Source organism: Rattus norvegicus, chromosome 13 (genome assembly GCF_021556685.1).
Source record: "Rattus norvegicus strain SHRSP/BbbUtx chromosome 13, alternate assembly SHRSP_T2T, whole genome shotgun sequence".
Classification (NCBI taxonomy): Eukaryota; Metazoa; Chordata; class Mammalia; order Rodentia; family Muridae; genus Rattus; species Rattus norvegicus.
The window spans coordinates 80,822,029-80,839,754 of NC_141546.1; the positions used below are offsets into that span (position 1 = coordinate 80,822,029).

The 17,726-nt window shown below is 38.2% G+C and overlaps 1 protein-coding gene and 1 long non-coding RNA gene across 4 annotated transcripts in view; one reads left to right on the plus strand and one right to left on the minus strand.

The window, feature by feature from the left end:
- Nucleotides 1-17,726, minus strand: part of Pou2f1 (POU class 2 homeobox 1) — a 142,708-nt gene that overhangs the window by 91,368 nt on the left and 33,614 nt on the right.
- On the plus strand, nucleotides 883-9,226 carry LOC148001740 (uncharacterized). Its single transcript, XR_015636135.1, has 3 exons — nucleotides 883-930; nucleotides 4,821-4,906; nucleotides 8,475-9,226. It is a non-coding gene; the product is annotated as an uncharacterized LOC148001740 (long non-coding RNA).

Sequence of the window (17,726 nt, forward strand, 5' to 3'; positions counted from 1 at the left end):
GCTCATCCATCATTAAAAAATAAATTGCTAAATACTTTCAGTACTAAATCATAAAATGTATTTTAAAAATTTGGGGGACTAAAGATGTATGTATGCTCAATAATAGGGTACTTGCCTATTATGCACTAGCCTTGCATTCAACTCCAGCACGACAATTAACTACATTAAGTAAATCTAAAGATTGGTCACAATTTATGAGGAAAAACATATTAGAAAGACAAAGACATTCAAAGGAAGTATTTCTCTATTACCAGAATTATCTAGGATCTGTTTTTAAGTAATATGATGAAATTTACTTAGGTCATATCTGCATGCATACTTTTTGTTTGAGGGAGGATGCCACTGAGGATGGAACCGAAGGTCTCATACGGCACTAGGTAAGTGCTTTCCAGAGCTACACATGCTGAGCTTCAGATAGGTGACTTAACATACAAGTCGGACAAGAGAAAGAAAAAAGAAATACACACTTGTCTCCTTTCTTTTGCTTGCCATGTTGTTTTCTAAAACTGGGACAGTTGCACCACGGGTGTACCTTATTCGAGGAATGTTTTTCCTAAGGAATCAATTTAACTCTGGTTTCTACTCTTCATGTACGGTCAGCATTTACTCAACTCGTCTGGGAAAAGAGCTGTGAAAGAATGAATGAATGAATGAATGAATGAATGATAACCCTCTGTTATCAAAGGCAGCAATAAAGAATCAATAAGAAATGAACTCAGAATACTCTTCAGTCTAACAGCCTCGCTACTGAGCCATTTCAGTCTTGACTGTGTGTAGGATGATGTCACAGGTGAGGCAGGTACAGGATAGAAGGAGGCCTGTCATTGGAGGAGAAGGAAGGATAGGCAGGAGAGAAGTTTGAAGGAAGAGGAGGAGACTAGGGGAGAGAGGAGGAGACAGGGCGGAGGAGAGGGAGAGAAGCCATGGCAGGTGATGTTAAGATTCTGCTCTGTGTATTTACAGGTTGTTATCAATGTTCCTAAGGGATGGATGGTACTGGGCTTTATATGTTTAAGTGGGCAATTATTTCTTACCAATTGGATCTAAGATTATTGTGTTGTGTGTTCTTTTATGTGAGGGTTTGAGTGTAGGAAAGTGTGCGGCTGGGATGTGTTTCCGCCCAGATATCTAGCAGATATCTGGGGCACTGTGGTGAGGACGTAGCGGGTAAAAAGACCACAATACATTTTTATTTTTGTATTTTTACAACAACAATTGTGTATCAACAGTCTTCACTTGATATGCTGTCTCCATAGGCTTATATTTCTGTCTTTTGAAAAAGATTTACTAGCCTATAAATTATCAGGTTTCATTATGATATGTTTCCCAACAAACTGTGTTCTTTCTCTTCCCTGCCTCTTCTCTTTCATCTCCTCCTCTTCTGTCCGCTCCGCCTCCAGGAGCCTCCTTCCCACTTGCTTTCCTGTCATTTGTCTTTTTTCCAACCCCTTTGCTCAGCATGTCTTCCCACCTTGTTGCCTCTGTGATGGTTTGAACATGCTTGGCCCAGGGAGTGGCATTATTAGGAAGTGTGGCCTTGTTGGAGTAGATGTGTCACTGTGGGTGTGGGCTTTAGTATTAATATCCTTGTCCTGGAAGTCAGTATTTTCCTAGCAGCCTCCAGATGAAGATGTAGAACTCTCAGCTCCTCCTGTACTATGCCTGCCTGGACGCTGCCATGCTCCTGGCCTGATGATAATGGGCCGACCCTCTGAACCTGTAAGCCAGCCCCAATTAAATGTTGTCCTTCTAAGACTTGCCTTGGTCATGGTGTCTGCTCACAGCAGTAAAGCCTACCTGAGGCAGCCTTCTATCTAGTTTCATGGCTTATGCCCGCTCTTACATTCCTTTTTTTTCTATACATACAAACATTTAAAGTTAGGAACTTCATATGAGAGAGAATATATAATTTTTGTCTAAGTCTGGGTTACTTCATTTAATATACTTTTCAGATCTAACCCCTTTTATGCAATTTCATTTTGCTTTACAACTGAGTAGAATTCTATGTATATATACCACATTTTCATATCTACTTGTTGGTAGAATATTTCTATTTTTTTCTTAATAAACATGTGAAAAGTTTATAAATTTCTATTTTTTGATAAAAATATTTTTAGCTAAACTGTTCGTTTTCTTACTATATTTGGTTGTCTTCCAGTGTCTGGCCAAATACTTTTTACCTTATCAATCAAATCCATTTAACAAAATGAGTGAAATCCTACGCAATCAGTTCTGTAACCTTGATACAAAGAAATTCTCAAAAGAACAAAGACTAAAGACAAATCCACTATGATCCAAAAGTTTGGTTTAATAGAGATCTACAAGAAAGATTCCAAATAGAGAAAACTTAGACAAGGAAGAACAATTTTGGTTTAAGCTTAAAGACTTCTTACCATGTAAAAGGAAATACAGTTAAAAGGAAATGGATAATTACTGCAAGATTTTTCCAATGAAAGGCTAGATTGCTTAGAAATAATGCTAACCATCTATTTGGCCTCCGTTTGTGTCATTTTGCGTGAATTCAAAAAGAAAAAAAAGTTGGATAAACTTAAAAATGCTGCCCTTACTGAGTTCCTACCAATAAGCTTTCAGTATCATAAATCTAGTCAAACTGACGTCATTGCCCAACAACTAAGGAAAACTGCCTACTATGTTTGCTTTTAAGCAAAATAAAGATGGTAAAAACAGCTACAACAGATGCTTTCTGAATTACCTTTCGTAGAGAAGGGCAGCCCCAGAACATCTCTCCTATTTAGGCTCTTCTTCCTTCATATTCAAACTCACTCATTCTGCAATTACAACAAAAAATTCACAATGACCCTTAAAGGGATCACTGGTCTCCCTTAGAGAGAAAAGCCCTCTACAGTGCAATCACATTTTACTAACTATGGTGACACCGAGGAAAAGACTCAACGAGACATTAAGAGAACCCGTCTATTATAATTACAGCTTCTCGATTATTTTCATAATCCACAAAAACCATGGCAGAGATTTCTACAGCTTTACTCTCAAAATAGAAACCAGGATTAAAAATTCCACAGAAAGAATATATGCATACTCATGTTTCAACAAGAAACAATGTTTTCATACATTTTCAAAGAATTCATTGTGGAAAAAAAGAGAACTCACTGTGTAGAAAACCTATATAAATAATTAGCGAATCAATATAATATGGTTTATTCTAAAGAAATTATTATGTTTAAATTCTCTAACATGGCTTGGGGATATATATGTATATATCTCGCACCAAGATTCTTTGGTATTGTCTTTTGTCTTACATAAAAATCTTGCTTTAGTTCAACTTAAGTTAACAATTACTGATTTTACAATACAGTGTTACTACTGTGTAAATAAGTAAGAATAAGCCATATCATCTGTATGACATCCTACAGTCAATCAAATATCTGAGACCAAGCGTTTTAATGTGGGGTTGAGTTCTCCATACATTACAGAGCCAAATATAAAATAAAAACCAGGACAGGACCTTACAACCTCTGAGTTAGGGAAGATAAGTATTTAAATTGTGAAAAGCTGTGTGTATGAAAGCTAAGTATTCTCACTAGTAAATTCCAAATGCAAGCGGTAAAAACACTGACAGTTAAGACTGATCATTACAGAGCAAGGTCAGTTAATGGAGTTCCATTAGATTCATTTGAAATTTTCTTATTCTAACTTAAAATTTGCTCAGCAGCCTGCAAATAAATATATTTCTAAAAAAGACATTCATTCATTTCAAATCATTATCAGAGACATTTGTAAGATGAAAATAATCTTGAGAGAGGACTAAGATTACAGCTTCTTTTGAAAAATTCTTATGCTACTGTCTGCGATGGTTGACTATGGAAGCACAAGATTTTGAACAAGCTGATAGCTGCTGTTAAAATAAGTTGTATGGAATTTACAAATAGTCATTCATATTTCCATCTTTTTGTTCACCCTTCTTGTACTTCAGTCTTTCCTTCTGAGTTCAACTTCCTTCTATCTTAAAAATGTTTCCTAGAAGCCCCTTTATTAAAGGATATGGTTATAAACGACTCAGTTTACCTATGTAAATCGTTCGTCTTTATAAAAAGTCTAGCTGTATAAAATTAAGGTTGCCCCTTTATAAGTGTCCTGAGGTTCCCACTGTTCCTAGTGAGTGCCTCTCCATACCTGTGGATGGTTCTCAGAGGGTGTGCACTAGAAATAATTAATTGGGAAGTCTTCTCTAGAACACCAACTGCATTTTAAATCTCATTCTGTTCTCTGTATCTCTTACTTTCTCTTCATATCTAAATCTATAATACTAGTACTTGATTAATTAACCAAGATCTACTATTAGTTTCTTCAAAATTCCTTTATGAAATGCCTTTGAAATATAAATTTCAGGACCACTTTTTCCTGTTTAGAAATTACTCTGCCAAATCTGCCTAGCATTTTTGCAACTTGTTCTGTGCCCATGTTCCAATCCACTTTTAAAGTATTTTTAAGTTGATTTAAATACTAAATTACATACTTAAAACAATCTGAAGTTCATGGGAAAAGAAGCTTCTTTCTATTGCTGATTGTTCTGCTATAATTCCTGATGCAAATTTGATCATATCACAGTTACATTTTTAATAATTCATCTGATGGCTATAGAAAGTCACACTGCAAGAAACTTGCACTTCGTCACTTCTGTACCGTCCTCACCCAGCCTCATGGAGTATCCATATTCCTGTCTTCCTGAGACAGCCCTGCTCCTCCTCCTTGTCCCACCTGGTTCCTGGTATTAAAAACTCTGTAAATGTTCACGTTCTATCTCGTCCTTCACGACCTATCTCCATTGCCATTTCTTACAGGAGCCTAGCCTGAACCTCCTTATTCAACTCAGAAGGTCGCTGAAAACCCATCACAATGAGTGCCCAAAGAAAACCCTCAACAGCAGGTGAGGTCTAAACGCCTGCCAAGGCACTGGAGAATAAAACAACCCTTCTAAGGGGAGTGAGGCTTAGATTGTGATAGCCTCCTCTTATTCTAAGTTTCCGTGACTTTAGAGTTTTATTAAGCTCACCCTAAAGCTGAGAAGTGGTGGCTCATGCCTTTAATCCCAGAAGTAGGGAGGCAGCTAAAGTACACTGTGGTCTGGTTTTTAATATGATAAACATTGGGCTGGAGAGATGGCTCAGCCGTTAAAGGCTAGGCTCACAACCAAATATAATATGATAAATATTTACTGAACATCAGGTGTACCAGACACAATGCTGGACAAGCTTAAATATTACCTTTTTAATACTAACAAAACCCTATATAGAAGTCATTCATTGTTTTATAGATGAGAAAAGGATATTCTGGCATATTATTATAATAAAGATGTTATACATTAGTGGCAGAATAAAGATACACCATCTTTAACTTAAAGCCACTACTTCTTATACCAACATCATAGCTGCCAGATTATTTAGAATGGCTTAATTGCCACATCTGAATAGAGAAAAACGTGTGAGAATGCACTGAATAAGATAGATAATAACTATCCCTACAACACACACAAAAATCTTTTCTGCAAAATGCAACAATTTATTTATTTGTTCAGTGGATTAAATACTATGCAACAACTTGCACTTATTGTGAAAGGCACCAACCGAAAGTAAAACAAAACAAACACCAGCTAATAATCATACTAAAATGGAAGATCAACCACTGCATATACTAAGAATGTACGGTGAAGAAAGAAAGCCTTACCTTACAGAACTAAAATAGCACAATATTCTCTATTTTTCTTTTCTTTTTTCTTTCTTTTCTAACAAGCTCCTTTAGATAACCCTGTTATTATTGACATGCAATTTTCACAAGGTGTGTTCTACATGAACAGAATTTCCTCCTCTATCCCCGGAAGGTGGAGAGACGCACAGCACCTACAGGAGATGCAGAAGGGTCTATCTAGAAGGAAAGGGGTGGAAGTCAGAGCACTGAGCCATTTCTCCTGTAACCACTACCAATTTTCATCATTTTTAAGTAAAGAACCAATCTACAAAATAAAAGAATTGCTTTAAACACTCCAGAGATCACTTCAGATGATAAACATTCAGCCAACTTTCAATTACTATAGAAACTATCAATATTTATCACAAATTCAAATATTAGCTTAGAGATGCATACAGTTTAAAACAAGTAGAAACTTGAAATCAGTTATTAAGGCAATTATCCTAGCACCCTAAATAAAAAATAGGATAGTTGGAGGGTGGATAGTAATAAATATGTAGAATTTGGTTTGAATTTGCAGTAGCTAAGACTTTACTATCTCCACAGCATGTATGAAGATGGTTAAAAGCATTTACTGTTTATTATAAAAAATAAATACAATTAGCCACTTTTGTGGGTTTTTTTAATGTTTATTAAATCTCCTTCAAAACATAAAGCATGGAGAACCACTTCACAAAAATATAGAACAGGGCTGGAGAGATGACTCAGTGGTTAAGAGCACTTGCTGCTCAATCTTGAGGACCAAAGTTCAGATCCCAGCATCAGCAGAACAAGCCCAGTGTTCTGCAAATGCCTGTTACTCTAGCTCTGAGGAACCTAACCTCCTTTTGGCCTTTGCAAACTCCTTTGTGTACCTGTATAAATGTGAGCACACATTCACATACACAAAAGTACAAAAAGAAAAAAAATAAGTAAATAGATCTCTAATTACAGAACACTAGGGGACCAAAGAGGTGGCTCAATGGTTAAGAGCACGAGCTGCTCTTCCAGAGGACCTGGGTTGAATTCCTAGCACCTCCATGGTAACTCACAACTGTATGAATCTCCAGTTCCTAGGGATCTAACTGACACTCTCTTCTGGCTTTCACTGCCCCCAGGCATACATGTAATACACATACATATGTGCATGTGAAATGCCCATACTCATAAAATTAAAGTTAAAGAATTATTTTTCATGTGCTGATCTTAAATATAGAACACTGAACTAGAAAGATGGTTCAATGGGTAGTGTGCTTGCCAAACAAGCATGAAGCCCTGGTTCAAATCTCAGAACCTCTGCAAAGCTGACATGTGGTTTTGTGGGTCTGTAATTTCAATACTCCTAAAGAAAGATAGAAGGCAGTGCTTTGTGGCAAAGCAGAGACAGCAGTATCCCCAGAAGCTGTGGGCCAGTTGGTCTGCAATACAAAGTAGTAAACAAGGTCAGAGGCTGTCCTCTGACCCCACTGCTGAGCCATAGTACACCCACATATATACTCACATTCATTCAAACACACACACACACACACACACACACACACACACACACACACACACACAATTTTAAAACATTTTTAAAAATTAATCTTGAAAACATGCATCAATACTTAAAATTTTTTTGTCCTTGCAAACTATAAAAACTAGCAACTATGAATCTCAATATCCCTCTTGAGTCTAACTTTTTAAACACAGCAGAAAGATACAGGGTCCTAAAACAGTCCTAACCCCATTTCCAAATGAGGAAGTCGTTTTTGGATGTCTCTGATTTTGCTACTTCTACAATGCTACTGCCCTTTGTTTTGTTTTGGTTTGGTTTTTTCCTTGTAAGTAATCACCAGTGGTCACAATCATGGACTTCCTTCTCTACTCAGTGCTATCCACAAACATTCTTTCTAACTCCAGTTCTCAACTGCTATCTTTCACTCTAATATTGACTGGCAAACTACCATACTACAGTAGCATAAACATTCCCAGTCACTAGCATGTTCTGAGAAGTAACTGTACACAGCAACTACATCAGGCCTTGTGGACCTATAACCTGTCACTCACCTTTCCTTCCCATTTTTTTTCATATTAAAAATACAAAAACTAAAGCTGGTTCCAACACTTGAGAGTTTGAGGCCATCCTAGTCAACATAGTGAGATTCAGGCCTTGGCCACACTACAAAATCCTGTCACAAGAAAAATAAAAGCCCATCCCTAGCTCAAGGGTTTTATAAAAATTGGCCACAGTGTGAACTTAACTAAAATGTCAATGACTTGTAACGTTGAATACATACATTTTAGTAAAATTTAAGCAGAAAACGATTCAGTTCCTGCCTTTAAACAGTTCTCCACTGTTTCTTACTCCACTGAGGGAGTAAGAAAAACAGACATTTGATTCCACCTGTGTTGTCTGATGAACGAGATATATACAAGATAAAGCTTATGATAGGCACTATTCTAAGTGTCTGACAGACATTAACTAGTTTCTTTTCACAAGAACAATCATGTAAGTTCTTTTATTATTCCATTTACATATGAAAATAAAGAAGAGTTGAGTAAATTGCTCAGCAATACCTAGCAGTGGAACCAAACATATCACAGTTCTCTTAAGTCTCCACTGCAAAGACCATGCCTTAAGTCTTTGGGTTTATCATTCTTCAATAAAGTTAAAGAAAGCTTTCTTTCTTAAATCTATCATTTTATTTTGTTAATCAGTTACCTAGCATGATATACAGACATTTACAAGGCTACAATTAACAACTGAACTTGTCCCCACACATATGTAGCAGATCCACAGCTCAGTCTTCACATGGGTCCCTGACAACTGGAGCCGGGCTGTCCCTAAGGCTGCAACCTGTCTGCACAGCACGTCCCCTAACTGGGCTGATTCGTCTGACTCAGTGGGAGAGGATGTGCCTAGCCCTGCAGAGACTTCACAGGCCAGGGTGGAGGGACAGGCAAGGGAGCCTCCACCCTCTCAGAAGAGAAGAGGAAGGGGGATAGAGGGGGGGACTGTGTGAGGGGTGCACTGGGAGGGGGCAGCATTCGGATGTAAAGTGACTTTTGAAAATGTGTGAAGATTTCCTGTCATAGTAAAAACAATTTTATTGTAATGTCTACTGTAAACAAATGTGTTTTTTTTTTTTTTTACATTTTCTTTTTTATCCCCAGGAGGGAGAGAAAATATGCAGCTGGGAGGTTATAGCAAAGCTGGCTTCACATTTAGCATTTAATTTGCATGGTGAAAGACCCTGCTGAGCAGGTAGAACTTCTGTTTTGGGGACACATTTACATGTACCTCACTGAGCTAAACATGCTTGAGTTAAATCTGTCCTCATGTCTCTGTTTATTGAAGAGTGAATAAGATGGTAATAATATAGATGCATGTTTCTATGTGACCACCATTTCTTAAGCTTAGCATTACTGAAATTTTTGAGCATATTCGGCGGCAGGGGAGGGGCATTCTGCTTTGTACTGTAGACGTCGAGTTTCAAGCTACTAGAAGCTATCAGTGACCTTCTTTTCTCTGACTATAGTCATTAAAAAAAAAGAAAAAGAAAAAGAAACAAACAAACCAAAACAAACGCCTCCAAAGCCAGGCACCAGTATTCCTAACTAGAAGCTGAGACAGGAGGACTAAGGATCAACTTAGCCCAGGAGTTAGAGGCCAGTGTAAGTAACGTAAGATTTCATCTAGAAAAGCAAGAACGTCTCTAGAGTGTCAAACACTGTTATCCGTCAGAGGACTGCTACAGACATACCCACTCTGCCTCCCACTGTTTCCTTCTAGCCAGACCTCTCCTCTCTAATTCTGACCTCTAGAGTGCCTTCCCCATCTGTGGAATCACTGCACTACGCAACCTTTGTACAGAAACCGTCTGTGTTAGATGCAAATAGTAAAATGACAACTGCCTAGGAAAGAGAGGTGGGGGTCAGAGCAGGATATCTGTAAGAATCTGGACAGAGGCCTCAGAAGCTTACATGAGCAAGAGTGAGGCTAAGGAAGTAGAATGGGATATATCACCCAAATTACCCAAGCTATAATTCGAAGAGTGATTAAATCTGTCTTTCGTGACACACGCCACTGTTGCTTCAGGACAGACACCTACTGGAGGGTGACCAGTGTGCCTGCTGCGTCCCATGAGGGAGACAATGATCAAGTATGCTAGGACAAAACAGGATATGGATTTGGAAAGGAAAGGGAAGCATGCCTTTTCCTTTGGTATGAATCATTTCATATTCCTTACTGAAATACAGAACACAAGAAAATGCCAGAGACCACCGGCAAACAGTAATGAGACCACAGGCATGAATACATTAGGCTGTAGAAGGAAAGATATGGAATCCAACATCTAAGGAAACGAAAGAGACAAAGTAGGAGAGTTGCCAGGTAGATGAGAGGAAACAGGTGTGAGTTCAGCTTCCACTGAGGGTGGTTTCAAGAAAGAGAGTGGTCCAGGGGGTCAAAGAAGCCAAGTTCTGAGTACATGTTCACTGTACTTCCCAGACTAGTGGTCAATCGCTTCAGCAAGACTACCAACTCCCAACTAGCACCGACGGGGACTAAGTGTCCAAGTACCTGAGCCCACAGGACACTTCTCCTGGAAACCGCAACACGCAGAATAGTTTACACATGCAGGAAAGGTCCATATAGAATAATCCTTAAATTTGTGTGAAGTGGCCAAGTAAATACAGACGGCATGGGAGGAAGAGTGTGCGAGACAGCGAGTCACAAGGAGCATGTGAGACACAAGGACAACAGGAGGATGTCAGACTGCCTAAGAATCACTGTCTGCCCTCATGTTTTCATCAGTGTGTGTGGAAATAAAAGTTGTTTCTCTCTTGATAGTTCACTAATTCCTACTTTCCATTCCCCATTCTAAGTCTTCCAAGAAAACTTTCTGAAGTCTTCCTTTCATTCCATCTCTCCCCAGGGCAGAGCTTGCATGTTTTTAAATCAAACTCTATCCGAGCCTGTGTGTGTGGGTGGGGTGGGAGTGGGGGATTGGAGGGGTAGGGGAGGAAGCATCAACTCTTTGTGAATCCTACTTCCTTGAATTACTATAAGGTTCAAATCTTTTCATGCTCAATCTTTTAATAAATATAGGTTTGACCAATCTTATTGTTCCCTTTCTCTTTTAACCATCATTTAATTCTATACAATGAGACCACTGTGAGGCCATGGCAGCTAGAGAAGGAAGATTTTAGTTCCAAAAACATGTAATGTTTAAAATCACCCCAGCAACTGTTCAAGTAGCTTCAAAAAAGCTCAAAAAGAAAGTTGGCTCACAGCTTGAAATTGCTTCTATCACCACTTCCCTAGGTAGTCTTATAGATTTTAAAAGTTACTGTTTACTTGATTTTTTTCTAATTCTGCATACTATGGTTATAACTGAACAATGGTACAAAATGTTTTAAAGACTTAGCATGTCTTTAAATTTAAAACTATGATTCTAAAATGACAAACATTTAAAACAATGTAAGTTCAATTTCATTTATAGCATAATATACAAAATGCTAAAAAATCAATACTACCTTATAAAATTATAACTACAACCTTGGAGGCCTGGAGTCGCATTTAATTCATAGCAGTGATCCTCCATGTGTGAACTGTATGGATGTGCAGGGGACATTCTGATTAGCAAAGAGAAACAGCAGGGAGTTAGTGACAGGCTGTATGCTAGGAACAAAACTGTTCTTGAAATGCGATGGCAGGAGACAGAACATGCAATAAAAGAACGAGAACTCATTTTCCATCTCTCAATGGCAAATGTTTCAATGCACCTGTATCAAAGCTGTTACCAGTGAATCCACTAGAACAGTATCAGTGAATGCACTGAAGTTTAGTGACCTGGGTGTGTCTGTCAGTGATTTCTTCTGATGACAAATGCCACCCCGAAAAAACAAAAGAGGAAAAACATTCTATTATGTGACCAGAGGCAAAAGCAAGACAAAATCTTTTACTTGCCTAAGAGTCCTGGCTACATCTTTAGAACATCTAATACAGCCAACAGAAATGGTAATTTCCTACACAATACAAAGCAAGAAGCTTTTTGCCTTTTATTTTGCTGCCAAGTATATAATTTGAAGGATTCTTGCTGACTACTGTACCCTCAAATCATGAAACTATTCAGGATTCCTAAAAAGCATCTAAACAAGGTCAATTTTTTTCAACCCCCCCCCCACATATACACACAATTAATTACAATCACATTAGGCCAAATTTTAATATTAATGAAAAACTTTTAGGATAAAAAAAGTTAAATGTTAGGTGTTTTTAATATGAATGTCAAGAAGAAAGAGAAGCCAGAACATCAATTTCATCTCATGAAAATTTCAAAATGTCACTATTCCTAGAAAAGGTTTATTTAATGTTCTATTTAACGTCACTAAATCATATCTATAATCCCAAAAGGGCAACCCCATAATTCACAGTGAGTTCAAAATAGCTTGCAAATGTTGTCACAATTTACTTCAGTATTACAAAAAAAAGGCATATGCTGCTGAAATGTCAACTCGTACTCTATTCTGCATTACAATAAATATTTTTTATTTTAAAGTTACAGTAAAAGACATCCAATCTCCTCCTGGCATTCTTTCCATCTATCTACTCCCTAACAATACCACACAACTGTCGAATTTCTTTCAAAGAATAAAAATAAAACCAATACCCAAACCTCCAGTCATCAGGACTCCATGTCTGCACTAAGGAGGCCTTTAGCTACTTCCACACGCTTGGTAACCTGACTGTCTTTTCTCTATAGTTAACTGTGAGCAAATATCAAGAACCACACACTCCTCTGTAAATACCACAGGCATTTTCAGCAACATTAAAATAACTGTACAATAATCAGATTAATCTCAAATGTATACAACATGAACTTTCAGCAACTTCTGGCCAGGTATGGCTGCACACAGGTATATCCTTAGCAACTAGGAAGTGAAGGTGGGACATCAGGTATTCAGGTCATCCTCAGCTACACTGTGAGTTCTAAGCCAATGTGAGCTACATAAACCCCTCCTCAAAAAAATAAAATAACCAATTTCTGTACAGTTTACTCTATTTACCACTTAAAGCCCTTTTTCCCAGTCCTCAGTTCAATTCCAATGAAAACACAGAATAACAAACCTATCGATAACCCAGTTCATTCCCAATGAAGGCAGAGAATAACAAACCTATCGATAACCCAGTTCATTCCCAATGAAGGCAGAGAATAATAAACCTATCGATAACCCAGTTCATTCCCAATGAAGGCACAGAATAACAAACCTATCGATAACCCAGTTCATTCCCAATGAAGGCACAGAATAACAAAGCTATCAATAACTCAGTTCATTCCCAATGAAGACAGAGTAATATGCGATGGATGAGTCATGTATATGACAGCACAGAGCAAACATGCAGATTACCAACACGTTCCCATTTAAAGACTGCACTCAGCAACTAAATGTGTCCCAGGGCCTGCTCTGCCGCATGGATAAAGAAGAGTAACTAATTCACAGTGCATATAAACCAAAGTTAAACCTTTAAAAGCCAGGGTACTAACTAGCACAGAGCAGAATAATACCATAAGTCTTTGGTTCCTTCCACCTGCCCTGGATCTTGGGTTGCAGCTTATCTAACAGCTAATTTTCCCTTCTTGTGGGGTTTTACTTGGTGTGCCTGTTCTTCACTTCCACTTCTGCCCCTGTCGTTTTTAAAAGGATATAAAGCAACTGTATTAAGAATGCCTAAAGATAGCAAAAACCTAAAGCTCCCCTGGTTGTGTGTGGCATAGGAGGAAGGGGAGGCAAACGTGAGGTAATGAGGATCTACTATATTTACCTTATGTGCAGGGCATGTGGACAACAATAGAAACCATGTAGGGTGCACTTTTGGTCAGAAAAGAACATGGCAGCCTAATGGGAGGCCTTTGTTCTTCAAAAGGGTCTCCTTTCTCCCTTTTGTGCTTCACTTAATTCATGGCATCTGAGCTGCTCTTGAACTTGACAGATGAGAGAAAAAAGGGGAGAGGAGAGAGAGAGTCACACACAAAGAGAAGGAAAGGGAGGACTTAAAAAAGAATTCATTGTGATAATTTAGTTCTACTGCTAGATTTGGTGAATTTGGGGAATTTTGAGGAATTGACCAGTAAAATTCAAAATTAAAATCAAAATGTCCAGATACTGCACGAAGTAGTTAAGTAGACAAGTAAAATGCAAAATGAATTCTACACTAAAAATGTAATACAGATTTTTTCTGCTACAAATATTTCTTTAATAATAGTAAGAAAATGCTGATTTTTCAATAGTTATATAAAAGATAAGCATTCTACTACTAACAGCATTGGGGAGTCAATGATTTCCCAGCTTAGAAAATGCTGAGAGGTAAATAGCACTAAAGGACACCACAAAACCACGAGCACCACCTACAGGAAGAAATGTGCATTCGAAGCTTAAAAAACAATGATTTTCATAATAAAACAACTGAGCAAGAAATAAGAAGTCCTAAGGATCACTGGCTAATTAAAAAATATAAATAACTCTGGTTTATACTACAAAATGCTGACAAAAGTCAACTTAAACAATAAAAAAAGTTGCATGAGGCCAAAGAGGTGGCTTAGCCGAGGACCCAAATTCCATTTCCAGCATGAAGAACTCAAAAACACCTAGAACCAACAAGAGCCACCAAGAAAGAGACCCAATGCCCCTGGCCTCTGCTGACACTTGCACTCGCAGGCATGAAACCACACACATACACTTAATTAAAAATAATTTTTTAAGAAGGAAAAAGATAGCTATAGAGTGATAAGGTAACAATGTCTGGCTTTAAAAAGATTTTTGGTTACGGTTTTTGAAAGACACTCAGCATAAAACAACCAAACAAGTCTAAAACACAAGAAATTGTCCTATCCTGTAAGATTTAGTATTTACTTTCCCAGGTTTTCCTGTCATGTGTGGCTTAGATATGTAGATGTGTATCTTATGCCATACATGTACACACATTTTGTGATTTTCTTCTTCTTACAACTTCATTTCCTCTGCTACCCAATATATTTTACATTTCCTTTTTTAAAAAAATCATTATACACATAGTTCTCATTCCTGGGGTGTTAAAACAACTCTACTGAATTACTTCTACCTCCACTTAAAAACCAGAGCTTTCAGAAGTAGCACTGTCTGTATCTCTCCCTGACAGCTTCAACTGCTTCTGTAAACAAATGGCTAGTGATGAAGTATTTCAGTTCAACAGTTCAAACATTTAACAATTTAATGGATCACACTGTTTCCCAAAGGTGTGCTAAAGTAACTTCTAATACTATCATTTTGTCTTCCTGATACTATACAATCCTTTAAAATTTGACATCTGGTAAATTACATGAGAATGTCTACACCTATTTTCCTTCTAATTAAGATCACAAGCTTACTCCCAATTTTGCTGAGATTTTGTAATAGTAGTACTTTTAAACTACTTTAAAGTCAATTACAGCTTTATAAAAATTTATAGTTGATACTTAGTTAATTAATACTCAATCACACTACACTGCACAGTGTATTCAGAAGCCACAATCAACTCCTATTACCAGTGAGTAGACTTACAACTGCATTATCTTAAAGGCAACTGTAATAACAGGCAAAATTAAAATGCTGCAGCATACCCTTTCCGTCCTATTTTGAAAGAATATCTTTCAGTTAGATTTATGTGCATACATGGAAGTGGGTCAGTTATCGCCTAAAAATTGTTTAAAACACATGAAACAACATTAAGGAGAAAGGCCACGAAATTGAAAGAGCACAAAAGGGAAGAGTCTGAGGGGGGAAAATGGTGTAATTTTAATTTTCAAAATCCAAAGGAAAAAACCCACAACCACATCTAATCACTCCTTGAATGGATATAAAGTCATTTTAGGGTTCACGGATGTGGGTGTAGCATCACTAATTCTCACATGCAGCACTACAGAGTTTCTGAACCAGGCAATTCTCCTGGGGTAAGAAAAGTGGACTGACCTGTCCACTGTATGGTATTTACAAAAGAAGGGGTCTCTGATCATGGACTCTCCCTTGGCAGAACAGGAAGAACAAAATTTGTGCCTAGATAAGAACCATATCACAGGGTATTTCAACAAACTATCTCACAAACTCTATTACAAATGTAAACATGTTTTATTTATTCAGTGTGTGTGTGTGTGTGTGTGTGTGTGTGTGTGTGTGTGTGTCCTTTGCATGTAGGGAAGTCAGATGACAACTTACAGCAGGTAAGTTTTCTCTTTCCATCAGGTGGAAGGAATTGAACTCAGGTCCTCAGGTTTGTCAGCAAGCACTCTTAACCACAGACCCAGCCTGACAGCCATCAAAGTCCTATTTTTAAAGTACACAAGGAAGGCAGCATGGGAGCTCATGCTATAACCTAACATTCAAGAGGCTGAGAGGTTAGGGGATTACTGCCAAGTCGGAGGCCAGCCTGTAACTACACAGAGGTTTCTGGCACACAGCTTAAGACCATGTCTCCAAAAATGCAAAACAAAGCAGTATACATCAAGGCTGGGAACATGTCTCAGTCAGCCAAAGCACTCCCTGACATGCATAAGCCTGTGAACACAATCTTCCCCATGACAAAAATTAACCAACCAAACAAAAACAACCAAACAAAACAAAAAAACCAAACCTTATAAAAATATCTTCAGCAGCTGAATACTTACTAAATTCTCACTGTAGACTTCACTACACTGAACAAGGTCTCTCATCTAATTACTAATGTGGTAGTTTAAGAAAACACTGAGCGGGGGTTGGGGATTTAGCTCAGTGGTAGAGCGCTTGCCTAGGAAGCGCAAGGCCCTGGGTTCTGTCCCCAGCTCCTCCGAAAAAAAAAAAAAGTTAAGAAATGTAAAAAAAAAAAAAAGGGGGTGGGGGTGGGGATTTGGCTCAGTGGTAGAGCGCTTGCCTAGCAAGCACAAAGCCCTGGGTTCGGTCCCCAGCTCCGGAAAAAAAACAAAAAAACAAAACAAAACAAAACAAAACAAAAAAAAAAAAACACTGAGCTTGGGAGACAACAGACATACAAACAAAATTATTTTATTACTGTCAACTATTCTATTAATTTTACTTCCAAATGCTGACTTAAATCCACTGCTTCTCCACATCTTTCCTAACTCCTGCCTCAACTACCAAAACCTATCCAGAGACTGTCTTTTACATGTTCCCTCAGGTTTTACTCCATGCATTCACTCAGCTATGATCCACTGACTGCCTGAACAGCAGTTTTCTACATACCAAGAATACACTAGTAACAAAACTCTCAACAAAATTATTTATCTAACTAGGTGGGGTTGTACATGACCATAATCTGAGCAATTGGGAAGTGAAGACCAGAGAACCAGAATTAATTCAAGCCTTATCTGTGCTACTTGCGTTCATGCCTCAAATAAGAAAAATAACCCAATGCACCACACATGTGTGTGCACCTCCCTCCTCCCTTCCTTCTGGTGAAACTTTAGCATAAACATGCTAGGTCACAAGGCACTAAGTATTTTGATAGAGGGGAGGGGCCGGAAGGGAGGGAGCTGAGGGGAGGAAGAGAGGAATAGAAGAAAGGAAGGGAGGAAGAGAGGGAAAGCAGGATGGAGGAAGGGAGGGAGAGAGGGAGGAGGAAAGGGTGAGCAAGAATGGTTAAGTGCAATGGCCAGCCATGTAAAGATGTGAAGAGAGTTAGGAAGCGAAGAGTCTGGACTAAAAGAGCAAGGCTGGATAAAAGCAGCCTTGGTTTCCCAGAGTGGAAGCATACTTTCTACTTTCCTCCAAATGGAAGATCTGAAGGAAAACGTGGTAACTTATGTCAATTTGCTGCAACAGTGAAAGCAGAAAACAGTTAACTCATGAGATTTAGACGTATGGAAGGGACAGTGGTAATGAAGAGATGGATCTTGTGTCTTATCAATATGCTTAAATAGGAGTTGGAAGGTATCACTTAAAAAGCCTTCCATTGCCACGTTTTCCCAAGATGAACTTTATATATCCCAGGCTGACCTCAAGCACTCATAAATTCAGGTTCTCCTGACTGT